Source organism: Oryctolagus cuniculus, chromosome 16, assembly GCF_051225735.1.
Source record: "Oryctolagus cuniculus isolate XC-2025 breed Fujian yellow rabbit chromosome 16, ASM5122573v1, whole genome shotgun sequence".
Taxonomy (NCBI): domain Eukaryota; kingdom Metazoa; phylum Chordata; class Mammalia; order Lagomorpha; family Leporidae; genus Oryctolagus; species Oryctolagus cuniculus.
This window is the reverse complement of record NC_142882.1, coordinates 53,605,698-53,631,063: the sequence shown is the minus strand read 5'-3', so window position 1 is coordinate 53,631,063 and position 25,366 is coordinate 53,605,698. Positions and strand designations below refer to the sequence as shown.

The 25,366-nt window shown below is 42.9% G+C and overlaps 1 protein-coding gene across 1 annotated transcript in view; it reads right to left on the bottom strand.

The window, feature by feature from the left end:
* Window positions 1-9,552: 9,552 nt before the first annotated feature.
* Window positions 9,553-25,366, bottom strand: part of LOC138845860 (uncharacterized) — a 214,817-nt gene continuing 199,003 nt past the window's right edge. The window contains exon 3 of the transcript XR_016222557.1: window positions 9,553-9,674. The gene's annotated coding sequence lies outside the window, so the exon portion shown is untranslated. The remainder of the gene's footprint in view (window positions 9,675-25,366) is intronic.

The window sequence follows — 25,366 nt, the reverse complement described above, 5'->3', positions numbered from 1 at the left end:
GGTCCCGGTTGCTCCTCTTCCAGTCCAGCTCTCTGCTGTGGCCCAGGAAGGCAGTGGAGGATGGCCCAAGTGCTTGGGCCCCTGCACCCGCATGGGAGACCGGAAGGAGGCACCTGGCTCCTGGCTTCGGATTGGCTCAGCACCGGCTGCAGCAGCCATTTGGGGAGTGAACCAACAGAAGGAAGACCTTTCTCTCTGTCTCTCTCTCTCACTGTCTATAACTCTGTCAAATAAAATCATAAAAAAGAAAGAATATCTGTACTCTTATGTTTACTGCAGCATTATGCACAATAGCCAAGGTAGGGGGAAAAAAACAATGCAAACATCCAACAGACAAATGGATAAAGAAAAATGTGTTAGTATTGGGCATTTGTCATAGTGGCTAACTCACTGCTTGGGATGCCCACATCCCATATTGGAGTGCCTGAATTTGAGTCCCAGCTCTGATCTCAACTCCAGCTTCCTGCCCATTCCCATCCTGTGAGGCAGCAGTACTTCGGGTCCCCTGACACCCATGTGAGAGACACAGATTGAGCTCCTGGCTCCTAGCTGGACCAGAATTGGCTGTGAAAGCATTTGGGTAGTGAAACAACAAATGGACAATCTCTCTCTCTCTCTCTCTCTCTCTCTCTCTCTCTCCCCCTCCCTCCCTACCCTATCTCTCTCCTTCCTTCTCTCCCTCCCTCTCCCTTTAAAAAGAAAACATGGTATATACTTTAACATACAATGAATATAATTAGACTTCAGCAAAACACATCTTGCCATTTGCAATAACACAGTTGAATCTGAAGGCCACCACGCTAAGTGAAAAAAGCCAGTCATGGAAGAAGAAATACTGCTTAGTTCCAAGAATATGAAGTAACTATAATAATGAAACTCATAGAGACAAGGATACAAGAGTTGTGTGAGAGAGGCTGGTGGAGGAGGAACAGGGAGTTACTGTTCATTGTGTATTAACTTTCAGTTACATTAGCTGAATAAGTTCTACTGTGCTACATGGTGTCTAGAGTTGACAATATGGTATTACATAATTCAAATTGTTTTAAGATTTATTTATTTATTTTAAAGGGAGAGGGAGAGGGAGAGGGAGAGGGAGAGGGAGAGGGAGAGGGAGAGGGAGAGGGAGAGGGAGAGGGAGAGGGAGAGGGAGAGAATCTTCCATCTGCTGGTTCACTCCCCAAATGGTCGCAATGGCCAGAGCTGAGCTGATCCAAAGCCAGGAGCCAGGAACTTCTTCTGGGTCTCCCACATGGATGCAAGGGCACAAGTACAAATAACAAATAAAGGCCATAACATCTAACTCACTAAGGCAAAAATTGTCATCTCTAAGATCTGATATAAACCAAAGGTTCCAGGAGGGATGGAATGATAACAACAACAGTTCAGCAATGAACCCAACCTTTTGTAGAGCTCAGTTAAAGTAATTTCAGGGCAAGCATTTGGCCTAGTGGTTGAGGTGTTAGTTAACACACCTGTGTCCCACATCACAGTACCTGAGTTCAATGCACACAAACTCCTGACTCCAGCTTTCTGCAAATGCAGACCCAGATGGCAGTAGATGATGTCAAAAACAGTGGGGTTCCTTCCACCATTGAGTGTGTATCCATCTCCTGCCCAATCCCAGCCATTGTGGACACTTAGAGAGTAAGCCAGCAGATGGAAGCTCTATCACTCTGCCTCTCAAATAAATAAATAAATATAATCTCAGAAAAAATAATGTGGGAAAAATGGAATAGGTTTAACTGTGCTACAAAAGACTTACAGAGTCAGATCTCAGTGAACTTGTCACTGAACAGAGAGGATGCATGATTTCCTCTAGGAAACAATTCAGAAATTTTTTTAAAAAGATTTATTTATTTATTTATTTAAAAGTCAGAATTACACAGAGAGAAGGAGAGGGGAAGAGAGATAGAGAAGGAGGGAAAAGGAGAGGGAGAGGGAGAGGGGGAGAGAGAGAGGTCTTTCATCTGCTGGTTCACTCCCCAGTTGGCCTCAATGGCTCGAGCTACGCCAATCCAAAGCCAAGCGCCAGGAGCTTCTTCTGGTCTCCCATGTGGGTACAGGGGCCCAAGGGCTTGGGCCATCTTCCACTACTTTCCCAGGCCATAGCAGAGAGCTGGTCCAAAGTGGAGCAGTGGGATGCCAGCACTGCAGGCAGTGGCTTTATCCACTATACCACAGTGCCAGCCCCAATTCAGAAATTGAGTACAATGGTTTCCTTTTTCCCTCTTTCCTATACACTATACAGAATGAAGCAACCAAATATGCTTTAGCTCTTCAGGCCCACACCAATGCTGAGCTGCCAGGCTAGAACTATGTATGAGTTGCCATTTGGGGCTCCAGGGACCAGCGGCAGAGCTGACCCAAAGTCATACATATCTTTTATAAGGACAGGGATTTCCCACTTTCCCTAGCATCATGCCCAAGCACTCTGTGAAGAGGGACTCAAAATTAAACAAGCAAAACATCTTGGAAACCAGTTACTTTGAACCTGAGACACGTACATCCTCACAAACTAGATGCTCAACTAACTTGATCTGTGGAGATAATAAATAAAGAGATGTGTTACTATTTATTTAATGGTGCTGTTGCATTAATTCTAATATTTTCCCACTCTTTGTCTTATCAATCAATGGATTCTAAAATCCCACTGGTTTCATAGGGGAAGGACTGCAGCTTCTTAATATGAAATGAGATCTTTAAAGTCAAAATTGACCCAGGCAAATTCCTCAGATGAGGAGCAGGTAATCAAAGTGACTCACCCAAGGTTACTTACTGGGTTGATAACCAAGCTATTTTTAAATATTCACACTTCTGGGGCTGGCACTGTGGAGCAGTAGGTTAATCCTCTGCCTGTGGCACTGGCATCCCATGTGGGTGCTAGTTCTAGTCTGGCTGCTCCTCTTCCCATGAAGCTCCCTGCTATGGCCTGGGAAAGTAATAGAAGATGGCCCAAGTCCTTGGGCCCCTGCACCCATGTGGGAGACCTAGAGGAAGCTCTTGGCTCCTGGCTTCGGATCGGCGCAGCTTGAGCTGTTGTGGCCATTTGGGGAGTGAACCAGCAAACAGAAGACCTCACTCTCTGTCTCTCCCTCTCACTGTCTGTAACTACCTCTCAAATAAATTTTTAAAAAAATCTTTAAAAAAATATTCACACTCCTGATTGCATACTAAGGGTTCTTTCTGTTAGATTCATTTCTAAGAAAGGTATAACAAACATGACTTTTTGCCTTCAGCTTGCTTCTTTTGAGGTTTGTGTTTTGTTTTTGCTTTTGTTGCTATTATGGCAATTAGTGGTAGCTAAGTCCAAATATCCTAGAGTCCTAGAGAAGCTCGAAAAACAAACGATCACTTTAATCTTCGGAGAATAATTGGAAGACAACCACACCTGAGTTCACTGTAATTTTAGTGCGGCTGTGGAAGAAATGCTTCTTTTCTTCTTAAGTCACCTCCCATTGAGGAGGATGACTGTGAAGTCTCAAGGACTGTGGTCTACTCTGTTCTCTTCCTGAGCACATAGTCCATCTGGCTGAGACTGCATTTCCCAGCCTGCTTTGCACTGCTGTATGTCTAATGAGGCTATATACCCATCAATAAGAAGGTTTATTCTGTGTGCATCTGTTGAAACATTGCTCTGTAGTCCATAAAATGTACAGATATATCATGGTCACTTTGCCTTTACTGTGGCTTTTATCGTGAACAAACATTTCTCTGCCCTTTAGGGGCACTGAGAGAGAAAACTAAGTTCAAGTATATTTAGTTCTAGGTTGGTCTGTCCTGTGTCTAAATGAGCGGCAGAAAATCCCAGCGTTCTAGGGGTAGCATCTAACCTGCATTCTTCTGCCCTCCACCCCCAGGTCACCCTAGTGATCAGTCATCGATGCCAGGTGCCAGGCACATCCAGGCACAGGTGTCTTCAACCATCCTTGGTCAACACTGGGCCACTTTAAAGATCCCCTGTTACTCGGGTTTGGCAGTGACCTGGCTTTGACATTCCTCCCTAATCTGTACCAATAACTCAATCCACACTTATCCCATCTCTCCCAAGCAGCCACCTTCGATACCAGTAGAAAGGCTACTTCCACCCTAGCAGGACAAGAATCATTTCACTGTCTCTCAAGAGTAACAAAGAGAAAAGAACTCCATGTGAGACTGAGGTTCTGAGCCACCGCTGGTTAAGACGCCCAAGTCACGGGCCAGCGCCGCGGCTCACTAGGCTAATTCTCCGCCTTGCGGCGCCGGCACACCGGGTTCTAGTCCTGGTCGGGGTGCCAGATTCTGTCCCGGTTGCCCCTCTTCCAGGCCAGCTCTCTGCTGTGGCCAGGGAGTGCAGTGGAGGATGGCCCAAGTGCTTGGGCCCTGCACCCCATGGGAGACCAGGAAAAGCACCTGGCTCCTGCCATCGGATCAGCATGGTGCGCCGGCCGCCGCAGCAACCATTGGAGGGTGAACCAACGGAAAAGGAAGACCTTTCTCTCTGTCTCTCTGTCTCTCTCTCTCTCACTGTCCACTCTGCCTGTCAAAAAAAAAAAAAAAAAAAAAAAAAAAAAAAAAAAAACACGCCCAAGTCACACATCGGAGTGCCTGGATTCAACACCTGGAGCTGGCTCCTGACTCTAACTTCCTGCTAATGTGGATCCTGGGACACAGCAGGTGATGTTCAAGTGCTTGGATTCCTGCCCCCCATGTGGGAGACCTGGCCCAAGTTTCTAGCTCCTGGCTTCAGCCTGGCCCAGCTCTTCCTGTGGCAGGCATCTGGGGAGTAACCAGCATATGGAAGCTTTATATCTGTCTCTATCTCTGTCTCTCAAAAAAACAACCAAAATTTTTAAGTGAGTCTGGTTCATGTTATAAAAGTAAGCCATGGATGTCTGGTGCATATTTTAGGTGTCTTTACCACCTGAGAAATATATTTTTAAATCCCCCCCCTCTGCTTTCATAATTCCTGGTAAAAGAATTATGTGAACAGGCCAGAGGAAAAAACATGAGAATCAGGCTCTGCATTTCATTGAAAAAATATTCATACCTCTGAAACCACAGTGGTGGACATGAATTTAAATCATATTTGACAGTATTAAAATATTTTTATGTTGATCTTAACTGCTCCTGCCTTTCTCCTCTCTACTAAGGAGGTTCTGTGGTGCATTGACTTTCTGGCTATAAGGGGAGAAAGGGAATTCCAAGTCCCTTGCCCTTTTAACCATATTTTTGTTGAGCTCCTGGTCTTGCATTACATGTAGACTCATAGCAGCTGCAGCTGAATTGGGAGATCAGGACCTACAAGTCTGGGTGCCTTGTTCCTCTCAAGAAATAGGGTGTGTCCTGGGACTCTCGCTTTCTAGGTGCACAAGAACCTGAGGATGGTACCCTACATCCATGTTGGACATTCCTGCCGGAGCCCAAAATGAAGGCACTGCCACCCAACTGCTGTGGCCTGGGAAGGTCTATGGGGCCCACACCCAGACTGAAGAAGGGTAAGATCCCCTGTCTCCTCCCCTTTCTCCCCAGTCAGCTACTCCTGTCATGAAAAGGACCACCCCTCCCCACAGAGCACCCCCAGGAAACAATGGATTAAATGAGGCCTCCTATTCCCTTTTGGTTTAAAAATCTCATAATTCCATTATTTCTAATTAGGTTATTTCCTTCCTTTGATGGGAAAATAAAATACTTTGTTCCTTGTCAGCTCTGTCTGCTCGACTCTTCCTCTGCTGATTTATAACTCCCATTATGTCCTAAACAACGAAAGGTGGCTGACTTCTCCCTTTAACACAGGGTCTGTCTCCTTGTTGTTGTCTGACCAGTTAAGTCAGGTGATGTCCTTTTTTAAAATTAGTGACTCAGAGATCTGAAACCCCTAATCGATGTTGTTTAAAACAAAATCTGTTAGAATAACTATGACATGGGGCCGGCGCAGTGGTGCAGTAGGTTAATCCTCCACCCACATGGGTGCCAGTTCTAGTCCCGGCTGCTCCTCTTCCCATCCAGCTCTCTGCTGCAGCCTGGGAAAGCAGTAGAAGATGGCCCAAGACCTTGGCCCCTGCACCCATATGGGAAATCGGGAAAGAGGCACCTGGCTCCTGGCTTCGGATTGGCGCAGCTCCGGCCATTGCAGCCAATTGGGGAGTGAACCAATGGAAGGAAGACCTTTCTTTCTGTCTCTCCCTCTCATTGTCTGTAACTCTACCTCTCAAATAAATAAATATAAAAATAAATGAATAAAAGTAGAATAACTATGACCCCCTCCACCTCCCCAACATTTAATAAAAAGAGTCAAAGTTTGGTCCACGGCACCCATCCAAGCAAAGAAGTATGCATCGGGGTACCCCCACACCCTATAACCCAGGGAAAGAGTTTCTTGTTCTTTCTCAATTTCTCTACTTTGTTTCAAGGGCAGTCAGAGGCTTTCCAACCACTGCTTAAAGATGTAAAATCTGTCCAGAAACAACCTCGTCCCACCACGACTCCTGGCTCAATGCCCACCAATAATCCCCATGGCATTGAAGAAAACCTTGATTTTTTTAAAGGCTATATTCTTTTATTTAGTAACTTTTATTTAGTAAATATAAATTTCCAAAGTACAGTTTATGGATTACAATGGCTTCCCCCCCCATAACTTCCCTCCCACCCGCAACCCTCCTAACTCCTGCTCCCTCTCCCATTCCATTCACATCAAGATTCATTTTCAATTATCTTTATATACAGAAGATCAATTTAGTATATATTAAGTAAAGATTTCAACAGTGTGCACCCACGCAGAACATAAAGTGTAAAATACTGTTTGAGTACTAGTTATAGCATTACTTCACATTGGACAACACACTAAGGACAAATCCCACATGAGAAGTAAGTACACAGTGACTCCTGTTGTTCACTTAACAAATTGACACTCTTGTTTATGGCGTCAGTAATCTCCCTAGGTTCTAGTCATGAGTTGCCAAGGCTATGGAAGCCTTTGAGTTTGCTGACTTCGATCTTATTTAGACAAGGTCATAGTCAAAGTGGAAGTTCACTCCTCCCTTCAGAGAAAGGTACCTCCTTCTTTGAGAGCCTGTTCTTTCTACTGGGATCTCACTTGCAGAGATCTTTCATTTAGGTCCTCTTTTTTTCTTTTTCTTGCCAGAGTGTCTTGGCTTTCCATGTCTAAAATACTCTCATGGGCTCTTCAGCCAGATCCAAATGCCTTAAGGGCAGGGAATTCCAATTCAATCCCATCAAGGTGGCATGTACCAATGCCATCTCACTAGTCAAAGTGATCAATTTCAGTTCACAATTGATCATACTGATAGGTCTAAGAGTCAAAGGGATCACATAAACAAGATTAGTGTCTGCTAATACTAACTGATAGAATAAAAAAGGGAGAGAATGATCCAACATGGGAAATGGGATACACAGCAGACTCATAGAATGGCAGATGTCCTAAAGGCTATATTCTAATAGAGGATAAATATTTAATAGTTTGAAAGATACTTATTTAAATTTTTCATATTTTAATGTTTATTTAAAATTTTTTTTGACAGAGTGGACAGTGAGAGACAGAGAGAGAGACAGAGAGAAAGGTCTTCCTTTTGCCATTGGTTCACCCTCCAATGGCCGCCGCGGCCGGCGTGCTGCGGCCGGCGCACCCTGCTGATCCGATGGCAGGAGCCAGGTACTTATCCTGGTCTCCCATGGGGTGCAGGGCCCAAGCACTTGGGCCATCCTCCACTGTACTCCCTGGCCACAGCAGAGAGCTGGCCTGGAAGAGGGGCAACCAGGACAGAATCCGGCGCCCCGACCATGACTAGAACCTGGTGTGCCGGCGCCGCAAGGCGGAGGATTAGCCTAGTGAGCCGCGGCGCTGACCAAAATTTATTTTAATCTAATTGAAAGGCAGAGAGAGAGAGAGATAAGCCATTTGCTGTCTCACTCCCCAGGTGTTCACAAAACCAGGCCAGGGCAGGACCAGGTGCCTAGAATTCAATCTGGGACCCAAGCACTGGAACCATCACCTGATGATGCTCCCAGGGACAGCGCTTGCAGGAAGCTGAAAGGGAGAGTGGAGCTAGGACTGGAACCTAGGCACTCATGATGGGATGTACTTATCTCAAGCCATGGCTTAACCACTGCTGCAACAGCCCAACCCCTGTTCACATGAATTTAAGGGCTGGATTGACCCAGTAATATCTTCAAAGGAATAGCAATTAAGGATTCCATTATTTTATTGCTTTGTATTGGTGAACAAGACTATGAGAAACTTTGCCCTCCATCAATTTTGTCTTAAAACTATTTCTCATTTAATTTAGAGACAATATCCTTGACTAACTTTAATCATGAAATTATCCCTCCAGATTTAATTATTGACTCTTACATAATATAAAAAGCTCACACAAAATCTTCTATTACCATAGAGTGGCATTTGAATTTTTGACAGAATATTGGGTTTGTGGTATCAAAAGTCAAGTAAATACAGAGTTCCAGTTAATTTACTAGTAAGATCATCCTTGTCATCCAATCTAAACACCAACTTAGATCACAGAAATCTTTTCTCTCCATTCTGTCAGAGGCAAAAGTCAATGCAGCTTCTCTGTCAGCTATAAAATAGACAGAGACCCCAATATATTTTTGAAGACCATACTCAGTGTATAGTCAACCATTGATTATAAATGGGGTAATAATTCAAGCATCCACCTTCCTCCCATTGTTTGACCCCAAAATGTTAACTATAAATATGTGATGCTCCTTCTGGACAAATGAGATTGCGCAAAGTACAATTGCTTTATGATCAAACTAAAATCTATTTAATAAAAAGCCTTTAATAAAGCTGTGGTTTAGAATCCATCCAAAGCAATGACATATGATGAATGTCCTGCTGCTAACATGAACGTTATAATCAAATCATAAAGATAAGCCAACCTAGCACTCCCAGTGCACTTGTGTTCACCATTTACATGTTGAACTCCATGTTGTAACTTGGAACTGCAAAGGAATTGACACAAAAACAAAGGAGGCAATGTTGCTTTCCTTATGCTATATGGAGAGATGGCTGGCCAACTCCACTAACATCGTGCACAGACATGACTAAATATACACACTTCCCAAGAGACTCTGGGAGCTTATTTTAAATGAAAGCATTAGAAAGCTGTGTTAAATAATTCATCCAATCTCTGGGAGAAAATTCCCAGCCCTCCATTTTTAATGATTAAAAGCTGTGACGATTGTGCACACTTCAGGTAGCTACTCTTAAAGAAAACCACTTGCTCATTCATGATCACAGCATCAAGCATGTTGAGATGCATCTTGGTGATTTAGGATCACTAACCAAGGGTGGCTTCACGGACAGAGGTTGGATCAGGTACAGTTTACAAATTCATGACAGATGCTAATCAGAATTCAGGCTCCAAAATCAGAATTCCTGGAAATTCTGACATTCGCCAAATAATAAACTACTCTAAACATCCTTTTTAAAAAATATTTATTTATTCAAAAAGCAGAGTGACACAGGGTGGGAGTTGGGGGTTGTACAAAAACATAGAAATCTTCCATCTACTGTTTCACTTCCCAAACAGCTGAAATGGCTGGGGCTGGGCCAGGCTGAAGCCAGGAGCCTGGAACTCCATCTGGGTCTCCCACCTGAGTGGCAGTGGTCCAAGTACTTGGGCCATCTTGAGTCGCTTTACCAGGCTATTAGCAGGGAGCTGCAGCAGAGGTGGAACAGCCAGCACTTGAAATGACTTTGAGATATGCGATGTCTACGTTGTAAGTGGAGGCTTAACTTGCTGCACAAAATGACTGACTGCCTCTAAAATACTACAACGTCCTCAAACCCTCAACTCATTATAATGGAGGTCATAAAAATTAACTAATAAAAACACTAACTTTTGCAGATTTCCAAAGGGCTATTATGTATAGAAAATGTCTGCACACTGGAAAGCACCAGCAAACCTAACAGGAGAGGAATCGAATCACGTTCCGATTCCTGAGCAAAGTTAACACTGCATGGAATCAGGATCTAAATGGCCAAGTTAAAATCTTGTTTTGCCTGCAAAATTCATTACTTCTTAGACCACCACTCATCAGGTTTATATAAAGTATCCCATGCACACAAATGTATGAACATTCGCTTTCTTCGCAAGAATGAGTCACAAGTAGCAGCAGATGGACCAGGCACTGGCACTAACAAGGGCCTCAACCATGAGCAAGTCTGACTCATTAGATTGCTCTGCTGATCCGAAGCCAGGAGCCAGGAGCTTTTTCCTGGTCTCCTACATGCGTGCAGGGGCCCAAGGGCTTGGGCCATCTTGTACTGCTTTCCCAGGCCACAGCAGAGAGCTGGATGGGAAGTGGAGAAGCCAAGACTAGAACTGGCACCCATATGGGATGCCAGCACTGAAGGTGGTGGCTTTACCCACTATGCCACAGCACTGGCCCCCATCTTTTCTCTTAAAATCTCACCACTGGCTCTCTACTGCTCAGCCCCATGAACCCCATATGGACAACATCTCCATTCTATGACACCAAATCCTGAAGCTGAGCTTGGATCCAGTGCATACCTGGTCACAAGGCTGATCCAACAAAGGCGGGTCTAGAACAAGGAGCTCAAACCATTCTCCATGGAACCCTCTCGATTCAGAGAACTCCTGAGGGATCAGAATGATGAAGCCCACTTCCGCCTACAACCACAGCAGCTCCCCATCTATCAGCTTACTATGTTGGCTTATTCCAGAAAGAATAGTTTTTTTAAAGAACAAGTACTGCTGCCAAAAAGAACAGAAAAAGTTGGAAAAATTTGCCAACTTAGCCCTGTGAGGCTGTGGTGAACCCCTAGGGTCTGGATCCATTATAAGCCAGGGCCTAAAAGTCCAGTGCAGATAGGACCATGGGAAAGTAGTGTCTGGGCCAAAGAAGGTCAGGGTGATGACCTCACCTCTTCTCAAACCTGGGGGACAAGCACAGCGTGATTCAGCCTTTAGAAGCCCAGTCATGGATGATCCACACGTCCTTGGTCTCACTGGCCATGAGTAACCCGTGTGAACCACTCCAGCAGATAAGGACAGAGTCACTATCAGAGAGGTTCACAGACTCTCAACAGCTTTGCAAGTATTTCTAGGTCTTTGTCCCCCAGAGTGAGTTTTCTGTGATACTGCAAACATCTCATGGTGACTGCAAACTCCACGAGGCTCTTTTCCTCTTTTTGTCCTTCTTTTTCTTCTCTCCTGTCCCCTTTCTTCCTCTCCTCCCTCTCTCCATCTCCCTCCTCCCATCTCCAACTGTTTCTGAATTGGTTTACCTTCTGCTCACAACGTTTGGGTTAGCCCCACTTTGTTCTGGAACAAGCCTCCTCATCATCATGCAGGATGCATTCCCCTTTGCCAGCTGATCAGCCGAGGCTTTTCACCTTCCCCCAGTCCCAGGTGCTCAAAGCTCCAGGCCTGCCACAGCACTACCTGGACACACGGCACTGGCTGTCCCCTGTGCCTTTGCTCCGGCTAAGCCCTCAGAAAGTGTGTGTCCCTCCACACAGCACCTCTGCCTGTTGCTGAGATCAAGGCTCTGCTCAGATGCACTTGAGCTGCCAGTGTTCACAGAAGTCATTGTCAACTCCCTTGAACATGGAATGAGCCATCACAGCACATAATACTCTGCCTTACATGTAATATATTCTCAATAAATATAAGAAAGGAATTAAACTGAGCCCCCTACTCCCCAAACACACATAGCGTTCTTATGCAGTTGGCTTGGAAAATAGGTCATTGGCTAGCTCACCAAATAGGAGAAGTCTAAGGAAACATCTCAGGCTATTTATGTTGCCTTGGGTCTTTAATTTTGAGGCATGCACGTTCTCATCCAGAATAAAAGGAAATAAACAGATCCTGATTTTATTCAAGTGGAAAATGTTTCCAGGTTTTGCCTCATAATTTCACATATGCTCACTTTATTCATTTTTCAGATCTTATGCTTAGCATCGTCAGAACAAATCTCAGCAGATACCCGATAGCCCTCAGAGTAGCAAGTTCATAGAACATGGGCTGGGGAACTCTGAGTGGCTGTCCTCCCTCCTTACATGGCTTGTCATGCTGCCTCAGTGACTCAGAACAGGCTATCTATGGCCAATGATGTGAAAATGGACTTGGACTGAAAAACTGAGACTGTGGAATCACATTTACTGAGAATTCAAGACAAAAACTATATTGTTGAGTAAGCGGCAACTGTGGGGGGTCAAGAAGCACAGAGTAGATCAATGTCTCACATCAAGGCCTTTGGGTGACATAAACCTATCTGAACCTTGGCTCTACCACCAGCTGGCTGTGTCACCACTTAACGACTCAATTCCCTCACCTGTAAAATGGGAACAATACCTTGTAGAGCTGTCACAAAGATTACAAGAGTATCTTGTAGTGTCTGTAGGAGACACAGTAGGCATTTGGCAAATTTCTAGGGACTTGGAAAAACATCATTGTCCCAGTGTAGCAAGAGATGTCAGGGAAAAACTCCAACATGGAAACACCAAGTTTGAAAGGAGAAACAGATCAGCAAATAGCTGATGCATAATAACATTTTATTTATTTTCAGATAACGCTGAGCAAAAGTATTAAGAGGGCAGAAAAATGGATGAATAAGTGAAAACAGGTAGATTATTATGTGCTGTGATGGATCATTCCATGTTCAACCCCTTGATATGATGCTTGATATATGTTAAGAACTTTACAAAGGGAAACTTTAAAAGTATTCTTTTTTTAAGTAGAATAGTCTGTCAATAGCACAGCTGGTACTGCTTTATACATGCTGCACTAGCCAGTTGTAGAAGGCTGACACTTGGATTCGATGTCTTGTGTAAGGTGAAAGGATTTGACTTTATTTTTTATTTTTTAAAAGATTTATTAGAAAGGCAAAATGATGGAGGGTAGGGGAGCAAGAGAGACAGGGAGAGATCTTCCATTCACTGGTTCACTCCCCAAATGAACACAACAGCCAGGTCTGAGCCAATCCAAAGTCAGGAAGTCCATCTTGGTCTCCCATATGGGTGGCAGCGGCCAAGTACTTGGGCCATATTCCACTGCTTTCCCAGGTGCATTAACAAGGAGCTGAATGGGAAGCAGGGCAGCAGGGACTCAAAACAGTACTCCAATAAGGAATGTCAGTGTTGCAAATGCCAGCCCCATGATCAACTTTAAATCTATGTGATGTGTCTGTAGGATATTTCTTTTTTTTTTTTTTTTTTTTTTTAATTTTTTATTTATTTTTTTATTTTTTTTTAACTTTTATATAATGAATATAAATTTCCAAAGTACGATTTATGGATTACAATGGCTTCCCCCCCATACCGTCCCTCCCACCCACAACCCTCCCCTTTCCCACTCCCTCTCCCCTTCCATTCACATCAAGATTCATTTTCGATTATCTTAATATACAGAAGATCAGCTTAGTATACATTAAGTAAGGCTTTCAACAGTTTGCTCCCACACAGAAACATAAAGTGAAAAATAATAGATGATTTTTTTTAATGATGATGAAATCAGATCAGACCTATTGTCATGTTTAATCCCAGTGAGAGTCAAGTTGGGAGTTGATAGTTTCTTTTCTTTTCTTTTTTTTTTTACAGAGGATCAGTTTAGTATGCATTAAGTAAAGATTTCAACAGTTTGCACCCCCATAGAAACACAAAGTGAAATATATTATTTGAGTACTCATTATAGCATTAAATCTCAATACACAGCACATTAAGGACAGAGATCCTACATGAGGAGTAAGTGCACAGTGACTCCTGTTGTTGACTTTACCAATTGACACTCCTGTCTATGGCATCAGTAATCTCCCTATGCTCCAGTCATGAGTTTCCAAGGCTATGGAAGCCCCTTGAGTTCTCCGACTCTTATCTTGTTTAGACAAGGTCATAGTCAGAGTGGAGGTTCTCTCCTCCCTTCAGAGAAAGGTACCTCCTTCTTTGAAGACCTGTTCTTTCCACTGAGATCTCACTCACAGAGATCTTTTGCCAGAGTGTCTTGGCTTTCCATGCCTGAAATACTCTCATGGGCTTTTCAGCCAGATCCGAGTGCCTTTAGGGCTGATTCTGAGGCCAGAGTGCTATTTAGGGCATCTGCCATTCTATGAGTCTGCTGAGTATCTCACTTCCCATGTTGGATCACTCTCCCCTTTATTTATTCTATCGGTTAGTGTTAGCAGGTACTAGACTTGCTTATGTGCTCCCTTTGACTCTTAGTCCTTTCATTATGATCAATTGCGAACTGAAATTGATCACTTGGACTAGTGAGATGGCATTGGTACATGCCACCTTGATGGGATTAAATTGGAATCCCCTGGTATGTTTCTAACTCTACCATTTGGGGCAAGTCAGCTTGAGCATGTCCCAAATTATATATCTCTTCCCTCTCTTATTCCTACTCTTATGTTTAACAGGGATCACAATTCAGTTAAATTTCAACACTTAAGAATAACTGTGTATTAATTACAGAATTAAATCAGTCATATTAAGTAGAACAGACAAAAAAACTACTAAGAGGGATAATGTATTAAGTTGTTCATTAACAGTCAGGGCTATGCTGATCAAGTCACCGTTTCCCATAGTGTCCCTTTCACTTCAACAAGTTTCCTTTTTGGTGTTCAGTCAGTTGTCACCGATCAGGGAGAACATATGGTATTTGTCCCTTTGGGACTGGCTTATTTCACTCAGCATGATGTGTTCCAGATTCCTCCATTTTGTTGCAAATGACTGGATTTCGTTGTTTCTTACTGCAGTATAGTATTCTAAAGAGTACATATCCCATAATTTCTTTATCCAGTCTACCGTTGATGGGCATTTAGGTTGGTTCCAGGTCTTAGCTATTGTGAATTGTGCTGCAATAAACATTAGGCTGCAGACCGCTTTTTTGTTTGCCAATTTAAATTCCTTTGGGTAAATTCCAAGGAGTGGGATGGCTGGGTCGAACGGTAGGGTTATCTTCAGGTTTCTGAGGAATCTCCAGACTGATTTCCATAGTGGCTTGACCAGTTTGCATTCCCACCAACAGTGGGTTAGTGTCCCTTTTTCCCCACATCCTCGCCAGCATCTGTTGTTGGTAGATTTCTGAATGTGAGCCATTCTAACCGGGGTGAGGTGGAACCTCATTGTGGTTTTGATTTGCATTTCCCTGATTGCTAATGACCTTGAACATTTTTTCATGTGTCTGTTGGCCATTTGGATTTCCTCTTTTGAAAAATGTCTATTGAGGTCCTTGGCCCATCTCTTAATTGGGTTGTTGGTTTTGTTTTTGTGGAGTTTCTTGATCTCTTTGTAGATTCTGGTTATTAACCCTTTATCTGTTGCATAGTTTGCAAATATTTTTTCCCATTCTGACGGTTGTCTCTTCACTCTCCTGACTGTTTCTTTTGCAGTACAGAAACTTCTCAATTTGATGCAATCCCAATAGTTAATTTTGGCTTTGACTGCCTGTGCCTCCCGGGTCTTTTCCAGAAACTCTTTGCCTGTGCCAATATCTTGAAGGGTTTCTCCAATGTTCTCTAGTAACTTGATGGTGTCAGGTCGTAGATTTAGGTCTTTAATCCATGTTGAGTGGATTTTTGTGTAAGGTGTAAGGTAGGGGTCTTGCTTCATGATTCTGCACGTGGAAATCCAATTTTCCCAGCACCATTTATTGAATAGACTGTCCTTGCTCAAGGAATTAGTTTTAGATCCTTGATCAAATATAAGTTGGCTGTAGATGTTTGGGTTGATTTCTGGTATTTCAATTCTGTTCCATTGGTCTATCCTTCTGTTTCTGTACCAGTACCATGCTGTTTTGATTACAACTGCCCTGTAGTATGTCCTGAAATCTGGTATTGTGATGCCTCCGGCTTTGTTTTTGTTGTACAAGATTGCTTTAGCTATTCGAGGTCTCTTGTGCCTCCATATAAATTTCAGCACCAATTTTTCCAGATCTGAGAAGAAGGTCTTCGGTATCTTGATTGGTATTGCATTGAATCTATAAATTGCTTTTGGGAGAATGGACATTTTGATGATATTGATTCTTCCAATCCATGAGCATGGAAGATTTTTCCATTTCTTGGTATCCTCTTCTATTTCTTTCTTTAAGGTTTTGTAATTTTCATCGTAGAGATCTTTAACGTCCTTGGTTAAGTTTATTCCAAGGTATTTGATTGTTTTTGTAGCTATTGTGAATGGGATTGATCTTAGAATTTCTTCCTCAGCCATGGCATTGTCTGTGTATACAAAGGCTGTTGATTTTTGTGCATTGATTTTATACCCTGCTACTTTGCCAAACTCTTCTATGAGTTCCAATAGTCTCTTGGTAGAGTTCTTTGGGTCCCCTAAATAAAGAATCATGTCATCTGCAAAGAGGGATAGTTTGAGTTCTTCCTTCCCAATTTGTATCCCTTTAATTTCTTTTTCTTGCCTAATAGCTCTGGCTAGAACCTCCAGAACTATATTGAATAGCAGTGGTGAGAGTGGACATCCCTGTCTGGTCCCAGATCTCAGTGGAAATGCTTCCAACTTTTCCCCATTCAATAGGATGTTGGCTGTGGGTTTTTCATAGATTGCTTTGATTGTATTGAGGAATGTTCCTTCCAAACCCAGTTTGCTTAGAGTTTTCATCATGAACGGGTGTTGTATTTTATCAAATGCTTTCTCGGCGTCTATTGAGAGAATCATATGGTTTTTCTTCTGCAGTCTGTTAATGTGGTGTATCACATTGATTGTCTTGCGCACATTAAACCATCCCTGCATACCAGGGATAAATCCCACTTGGTCTGGGTGGATGATCTTTCTGATGTGTTGTTGCATTCTATTGGCGAGAATTTTATTGAGGATTTTTGCATCTATGTTCATCAGGGATATTGGTCTGTAATTCTCTTTCAGTGCTGCATCTTTTCCCGGCTTAGGAATTAAGGTGATGCTGGCTTCATAGAAAGAATTTGGGAGGATTCCCTCTTCTTCAATTGTTCTGAATAGTTTGAGAAGAATTGGAGTTAGTTCTTCTTTAAATGTCTGGTAGAATTCAGCAGTGAATCCATCTGGTCCTGGGCTTTTCTTTGTTGGGAGGGCCTTTATTACTGTTTCAATTTCTGTCTCAGTTATGGGTCTGTTTAGGTTTTCGATGTCTTCCTGGTTCAATTTAGGTAGGTTGCATGTGTCCAGGAATCTATCCATTTCTGATAGGTTTCCCTGTTTGCTGGCATACAAGTCCTTGTAGTAATTTCTGATGATTCTTTTTATTTCTGTGGTGTCTGTTGTTACATTTCCTTTTTCATCTCTGATTTTATTGATTTGGGTCTTTTCTCTTCTTTTTTTAGTTAGTTGGGCCAATGGGGTGTCAATTTTGTTTATTTTTTCAAAAAACCAGCTCCTCGTTTGGCTGATTTTTTGTAATGTTTTTCTTGATTCAATCCTGTTGATTTCTTCTCTGATTTTAATTATTTCTCTTCTCCTACTAGATTTGGGTCTGGTTTGCTGTAGGTTTTCTAGATCCTTGAGGTGAATAGAAAGCTCATCTATTTGGTGCCTTTCCAATTTCTTGATGTAGGCACCTATTGATATAAACTTTCCTCTTAACACTGCTTTTGCTGCGTCCCATAAGTTTTGGTATGTTGTGCTGTTATCCTCATTTACTTCCAGAAAGTTTTTGATTTCTCTTTTGATTTCTTCTATGACCCATTGTTCATTCAGGAGCATGTTGTTCAATCTCCATGTGTTTGCGTATGCTCTAGGGATTCCTGAGTTGTTCATTTCCAACTTCATTCCTTTATGGTCTGAGAAGCTGCATGGTATGATTCTAATTCTTTTGAATTTGCTGAGACTTGCTTTATGGCCTAGTATGTGGTCAATCCTAGAGAAGGTTCCATGTACTGCTGAGAAGAATGTATAATCTTTAGCTGTAGGATTGAAAGTTCTGTATATATCTGTTAGATCCATTTGGGCTATAGTGTCGTTTAAATCTACTGTATCCTTGTTGATCTTCTGTCCTATTGATCTGTCTATTTCTGAGAGTGGAGTATTGAAGTCCCCCAGTACTATTGTATTGGGGTCTAAGTCTCCCTTTAAGTCCGTTAACAAATCTTTTAGATAAACCGGTGCCCTGTAGTTAGGTGCATATACATTGATAATTGTTATATCTTCCTGTTGAATTGATCCCTTAATCATTATGTAGTGTCCCTCTTTGTCTCTCTTAATGATTTTTGTGGTAAAGTTTATGGTGTCTGATATTAAGATGGCTACGCCTGCTCTTTTTTCATTTCTGTTGGCATGGTATATCTTTTTCCAGCCTTTCACTTTCAGTCTGTATGGATCTTTGTTGGAAAGATGTGTTTCTTGTAGGCAGCAAATAGATGGGTTTTGTTTTTTAACCCAATCAGCCAAACGGTGTCTTTTAACTGGACAGTTCAGGCCATTCACGTTCAATGTGACTAATGATAAGTGGTAACTTTGCCCTGCCATTTGCCAAAGATAAGTTCTAATATATGCTTTGAATTCCCTGTGATCTTTTGCTGTGAGCTTTCCTTCCTTGGTTTCCTTCCTTTACCTTCTTTCATATTGATGACCGTGTTTCTTTGTTTCTGTGTGTAACACATCTTTAAGCATCTTTTGCAGGGCTGGACGAGTGGCAACAAATTCTTTCAATTTCTGTTTGTTATGAAAAGTCTTTATTTCACCTTCATTCACAAATGATAGCTTTGCAGGATATAATATTCTGGGCTGGCAGTTGTTCTCTCTTAGTACCTGGGCTATATCTTGCCATTCCCTCCTAGCTTGTAGAGTTTCTGATGAGAAGTCAGCTGTGAGTCTGATTGGAGATCCTCTGAGAGTAATCTGACGTTTCTCTCTTGCACATTTTAGGATCTTTTCTTTATGTTTCACTGTGGAGAGTTTAATTACAACGTGCCGTGGTGAGGGTCTCTTTTGGTCGTGTTTATTAGGGGTTCTGTGAGCTTCCTGTACTAGGATTTCTCTGTCCTTCTCCAAACCTGGGAAATTTTCTGCTAATATCTCACTAAAAAGGCCTTCTAATCCTTTCTCCCTCTCCATGCCTTCAGGAACTCCTAGAACCCGAATGTTGGGTTTTTTAATAGTATCCTGAAGATTCCCGACAATATGTTTTAGATTCCTAATTTCCTCTTCCTTTCTTTGGTCTGACTGTATCCTTTCCTGTTCTCTGTCTTCTAAGTCCGATATTCTCTCTTCTGCTTCTCCCATTCTGTTTGTAAGGCTCTCTATTGTGTTTTTCATTTGATCTATTGAATTCTTCACTTCAGTCACTATCCCAGTTTCCTGTTGTACTAGTTGTTTCGTTTCATTTTGATTCCTCCTTAATATTTCATTTTCACGAGAGAGATTTTCTATCTTGTCCATTAAGGATTTCTGTAGTTCAAGAATTTGTTTTTGAGAACTTCTTAATGTTCTTATCAATTTTTTGAGATCTGCTTCTTGCATTTCTTCTATGTCATCATCCTCATAATCTTGAATTGGGGTGTCTTTTTCATTTGAGGGCTTCATGGTGACTTCCTTGTTTTTATTACCTTGGTTTTTGCGTTTGTTATTTGTCATATTGGAGATATTTGGTTTCTTCACTGTGGTGCTTTTTCTTGTTATACTATGACTCTAGATTAAGTGGACTATCTGTTTTTGATGGAGCCTTAGGGCTTGAGATGGGTGTGGCCTGAGAGCTCTGTTTGGTGTGCCAAAGGTGACACTCCCAGGTTAGGCGTGGTAAACCTCTCTCTCTCTCTCTCTCTCTTTTTTTTTTGATTCAACAGGGAAGTTATTCTGCACAGCTGAACAAAGTTGGAGGTAGTTAGCAGGCAAATGATATACCCACAGGAGCCAGAGATCAGAAGCTCTTTCCCAAGGACCACACAGGGAATCTGTTCGGCCCTTAGAGTGCGCTCAAATTCTCCTTCAGTCTCCCACTGGGTTGCCAAAGTTACGGAATTGTAGCGTCTCTGGAGAGTGCTCACGTGAATTCCGTGAGTTCTCTCCCCCACCGTCTCTTTTTTCACAGTCTCAGTTCAGTAGCACCATAAATTTACTAAGTCCTAATCTCCTGTTAATTCGCCCCACCCAGAGTCAGGTTTTACTGCTAGGCTCAGGGCCGGTGCAGACCTGAGGTCGCTCTGCTTATGACGTATGTCCAAGATGGCGCCTGCTCTTTGTCTTGCTCGCCCTTGAGAGGTGAGCGGAGAGAGAGAAACCCGTGTCCATACCAGTCACCTTTTTTTTTTTTTTTTTTCCCTCTCTCTCTCTTCCAGTTAGCTTGGTGAAGTCCCCCCCGCCCCGGGGGTCGTTCCCTCTAGTCTCCTCTCTCCGCTTGCCTGCCGGTGTCTCGGGTTATTGAGGTTCGGCTCACCTCGCGTTCCAGCGCTGGTGTGTTGAGTCTGCCGCTGACGTCCCGAACTGTGGGCTCCCACGCTCTCCACGCAGGTCTGCTCCCCTTCCAGCGCCGATGTGTGGACTCGGAGCCCTGGACTTCCCAAGTCTCCCCGCTGTTGCACTCCCCTTCGAGCACTTGCGCGCAGCTCCGTCCCTCGGCTCGGCTTCCGCGGCTCAGTCCCGCGGCTCGGTCCTGTGGTTCGGCTTTCGCGCGCGGTGGGCGACCTTGTTCTCCCAGTAGGTCCTCCGATTCACGCCCACTGGATCCAGAAGAGTTTTGTCTGCAATATTTTCCTGGTTCTTTTTTCTGAGGCTACCGTAACTCCCCTTTTATTAAACTAAATTTTCCCGGACTATCGGTGCGCGCCCTCACTATTCCGCCATCTTCGTGTATGTTCTGTAGGATATTTCATAATGAGATTTCTGCCAAAGCCAGCCAGTGTATCTGAAAAGTATCAAGGACTTTTCCTTGACCCTAGAGAGCTGGAACATTTTAAAGAGTTTCAAGCAATTCACACTTAATTCGAAAATTCCAGAGGACTGTGTTCCAATTCATGCTGTCCTACTACTACCTCCCCTGGAGCTCCTCATGCTTCCTCTAAGGTCCTGCTTCCCCCTGTGCATTATGAAGACAGGAACAGCCTTGTCTTCTGAACAATATTGAGTGATTTACCTTGTTATTTTACTGAATATTTATTGGCCACCTAACTAAGTGATGAGCCCTGTGTGTATTCAGTGATAAACAAGACCCAATTGCTGGCTCAGGCAAAGAGGTGAGGGTCTTACTAAAGTAGGGTATGGGCACAGCTAAGGCAGGAATGAGTGATAGCAAAGGCTCCCACCCTGGTCCTGTTGGAGACAGATTTTGCGGTCAGTCTTTGGCATTGGTAAAGGGAGTAGGTGTCCTCCTGCTCCCAAACACCTCCCTCATGACCCTGATGTCTGAAATATCATCATTTAGGTCAGCAAGCTTGACCGTCTCTCCTTTAACACATGTGGCCCTCAAATCCATAGGGACTAAGTGACTTATTCAACACTGTGAAGCTGGTATGGGACAAGTCCAAAACTAGTAGTTCAGAGTGAGTCCAACACTAGACATAGGCCTTTACGCAATGTTAACTAAAGCAGGAGTCTCCTCTTTGGGTGAGAACAGTCACCCAGTGGGAAGGAACTTGGAAAATCAAAGCCCTTAGCTGTGGCCCTGCTAACACAGCAGTTCCAGTGAGCCAGTTCTCAGGGACATCCATCTGTTCTCAGATGCCTGGGACCCTATCAGCAGCCCCTTACTGCCCCCTGGTGCAGCTGTGTGAGTAAGCTGCCCTCACTGTGGGGGGAAAAAAAGAGTAGCTAACATATGTCCTTAATATGCTCTTTAGCAGGTGCTGTTCAGTGGTCACAGCAACCTGTAAAGTAGTTCTTAGGCCTATTGTTATTCTCATTTTGAAACTAAGGAAACTGAGGTACTTAGAGATTATGTGCACAAGGCCACAAAACAAATTAGTGTTAGAGATGGGGTTCAGGCTCAGAGAGAGAGGCACCATGCTCCAAACAACTACACTCCACCAACCCCTGCCTATCACTTACTAGTACATAAAATCACTCCAAAAATACAAGAGTATCTACTGGCACATAATTTTGCAGGTGAGAAATTGGAGCAACACTAGAGACAGCTCATCTCTGCTCTAAAACATCTGTAGTTCAGCTGCAAGAACTCAATGACTTGACAAGCGCTGTATGTTTGAGGATGCACTTGTCCTTCAGTTGGTCTCTCCATGAGACTAACACACGGGCTTCCCCACAGCATGGTAGCACACAGTTCTAAGAGGGAGTATTCCACCGTGAAAATGTGCCTCAAGCTTCTGCTTACATCTCTCTTGCTACTTGGGACAGCAATGACCTAGATTGAGCCCAGAGTCAATCAGGAAGAGGAATAATGTAGGAGGAACTTGGGCAGCATGGTTCCCCTGGGCCACCAATGGTACCTCTTAGCACAGTAGACAAGTGGGACATAAAAATATAAGAACAGATCTTGACTCATGGTTTGTGTTTCAGTTTCCCATCCTTCCCTTAAAAGGAACACACTCCCTGTAGAAAAAGGGAACTTAAAGCTAATGTACATTATAGGACAAAGAGTGAGAACATGGCTTTCTAGCCTCAGAGAACGTTGTCATTTTGGATACAAAGGATAGCATCAATTGATTCACAAACTGAATTTGTTTTCACTTCATTTGAGGAGACCTGATTTAGATAGATCACAGAATGCTAGGTAAGTTAGTGGAAAGTTTTCTTGAAAATAATACGATTTCAAAACATACTAGATCAGTTGTAATGATTACTGTTAATAAGATAACATACATAAAAACTTGAATCTTTCACAAGTCTGTCACTTAGTAAAGGCTGATTAGAGAACCAATGAGCAAAGAGGAAATAGTAGAAACTAAGAAGTGTATCAAAAATTAGAAATATGAGGTTGTTGAGCCACTATTTTAGAAAAGTAATAAATTAGTGATTTTCTAATATATCAGAATAATAGCTTGGAAAAAACTAACCAAGTATCTTTCTTGACTCAGAAAACAGTGAGTTCCTATTCTATTTCTATTTTCATATGACACTGATGAATTGTTTATTTTTCTAATACTCTATTGCTCAGTTCTAAATGGGTATTGATTAGGGGAAAATCTCAATTTTAATTCTAAAAGCAGTTTAGGGTCCAACTCCTCATCTAAAATCAAACTTAACCATATTAATTATATTAATTATTTATTAATTTTATTAATATTATTAGTTTTTTCTCATAGGTACCACTGCCAGAAGCATTATATTAACCTACACACTTCTGTGTACCTATATATATATTTTTTTTGACAGGCAGAGTTAGACAGTGAGAGATAGAGAGAAAGGTCTTTCTTCCATTGGTTCACCCCCCAAATGGCTGCTACGGCTGGTGCGCTGTGCCAATCCGAAGCCAGGAGCCAGATGCTTCCTCCTGGTCTCCCATACAAGTGCAGGGCCCAAGCACTTGGGCCATCCTCCATTTGCCTTCCCAGGCCACAGCAGAGAGCTAGACTGGAAGAGGAGCAACCTGGACAGAATCCGGCACCCCGACCGGGACTAGAACCTGGGGTGCCGGCGCCGCAGGCAGAGGATTAGCCTAGTGAGCCGTGGCACCAGCCCTGTGTACCTATATTAACACTGTTTATTTGTGACTATAAAGTTGGAGTCTTTCTATACTGAAGTGTAACTGAAGTTGTATGAAGTAACATTAAACAAAGATGCAAACCAGGACACAGAATGGTCTGTTTATGTTTGGAACTCATTCGTCCCTGTCCAATCATGCAGAGATAAAAGGACACCCTCCAAAATGCACAACAGTTGAGTTCAAGTATGTTTACACTCAGCCGGTTAATTACAAAGAATTCATGTGTTGATGTCATTTTGTCATGCTGAGGACTGCATACTTTGAAAACATCAGACAAAACGTGACAGCCAGAGGTTTTGGGACTGAGGAGAGATGTGATAGTCTTTTTCAGAAAGCATTCCCAGAGCAGCAAGGAGAAATCTGCCAAGTCACTGCCAAACACTAGCTCTTCTCATGTGAGAGCCGGTTGACAGCAAGTTCACAAGGGATTGCAAGCTCCCTGCAGAAACTGAGAGATCTGTTGTGATGGGAGACTCTGGAAACACAATAGACATGTGCTTGTGTGACAGCCTTCCATTTGTACTCTTAATAAAAAAAAAAAAAAAAGAAAGAAATTGAGACATGTCTAGGTTAACAATTCTGATGCTCTACAGTTCAATTATGAGGGGCCAAAAGTACACAGAATGAGGAAACCCTTAAGGGTTCTCTAGAGGTCTCACCTAGACCTAGAAACAGCATTGCGGAAAGGTCTAAACCCACTGAAGCGGGGTGGCTGTTTGGACTAATGGTTAAAACACCGGTTAAGATGCCTGAGTCCTACATCAGAGTGCCTGGGTCTGATGCCCACCTCCAGGCCTGAGTCCAGCTTCTTGCTAATGCAGACCTTGGGAGACAGCAGTGATGGCTCAAGTAATTGGCCTACCACCTACATGGGAGACTGATAGAGTTGCCTGTTGCCCACTTTGGCCTGGCCTAGCCTCATCCACTGCAGTCATTTGGGGAGTAACCAGTAGACGGGCTCTCTCTTTATCTGTTTCTCTGCCTCTGAAATAAATAAATGTTTTTCAAAAAGTTTTAATAGAAAAAAATTTTAAACCCACTAGAGAGAGAATTTTAATTAATACCTATTAGGAAAATGTGATAACTTGCTCTACTGGACCAATGCATGCTTTGGTTCAATGAAGATGACTTCATCTCATACTCAGGCCCAGGTCTGAAAGTGGACATTGAATTCCTGCACCCTGAGATCCCAGGGTCCCAGCCTCATGGATAGCAGATGGTAGCCTTTCTAGCACACACAGAGCCTGTCAAAACCGCCTCTTCTGTCTGCCTTTGGTTCTTAGAAGTCTTTCAAAAGATCATCCCTGCTGCTGAAAACATTTTGACTCCCATATTTAGTTAATTCTGTACATCCATGGAGCAGGAATAAATATTTTTGGGAAAATGGTATCTTCTGAAATGGCAATGTTGTAGTAGAGTTTGTTGTATAGAAACATGGAGGCAATTAGTATCACATTGATGACTCAAGAATCCTAAAGCTTGAAGACTCAGAATCCTCAGCCTCTTTTGGCCAAGACTTTCCTATTAGTATCAAAGGTTTCAGCTAGAAGGTCTCTCAGGCCCATTCTGGGCCAAAGATTCCATGGTAATAGCTACAGACTTCCTAAATCTTTGAGTTATAATGACTATAAAGTGCTACCTCGACCCTAGCCAAAAATCAGATGTTAGTAAGATATTTTCCTTCTTGGGAAAATCCACCTAGAAGAAGGCTTCACATAAAGAAAGGAAAGGAAGATGGCAGAGTAGGGAGAGAGCTTGCTGCTCTAGTCTAGGAGAAGTAGTTTTTAAAAAGTGCAAAGAATGAAGTCTCA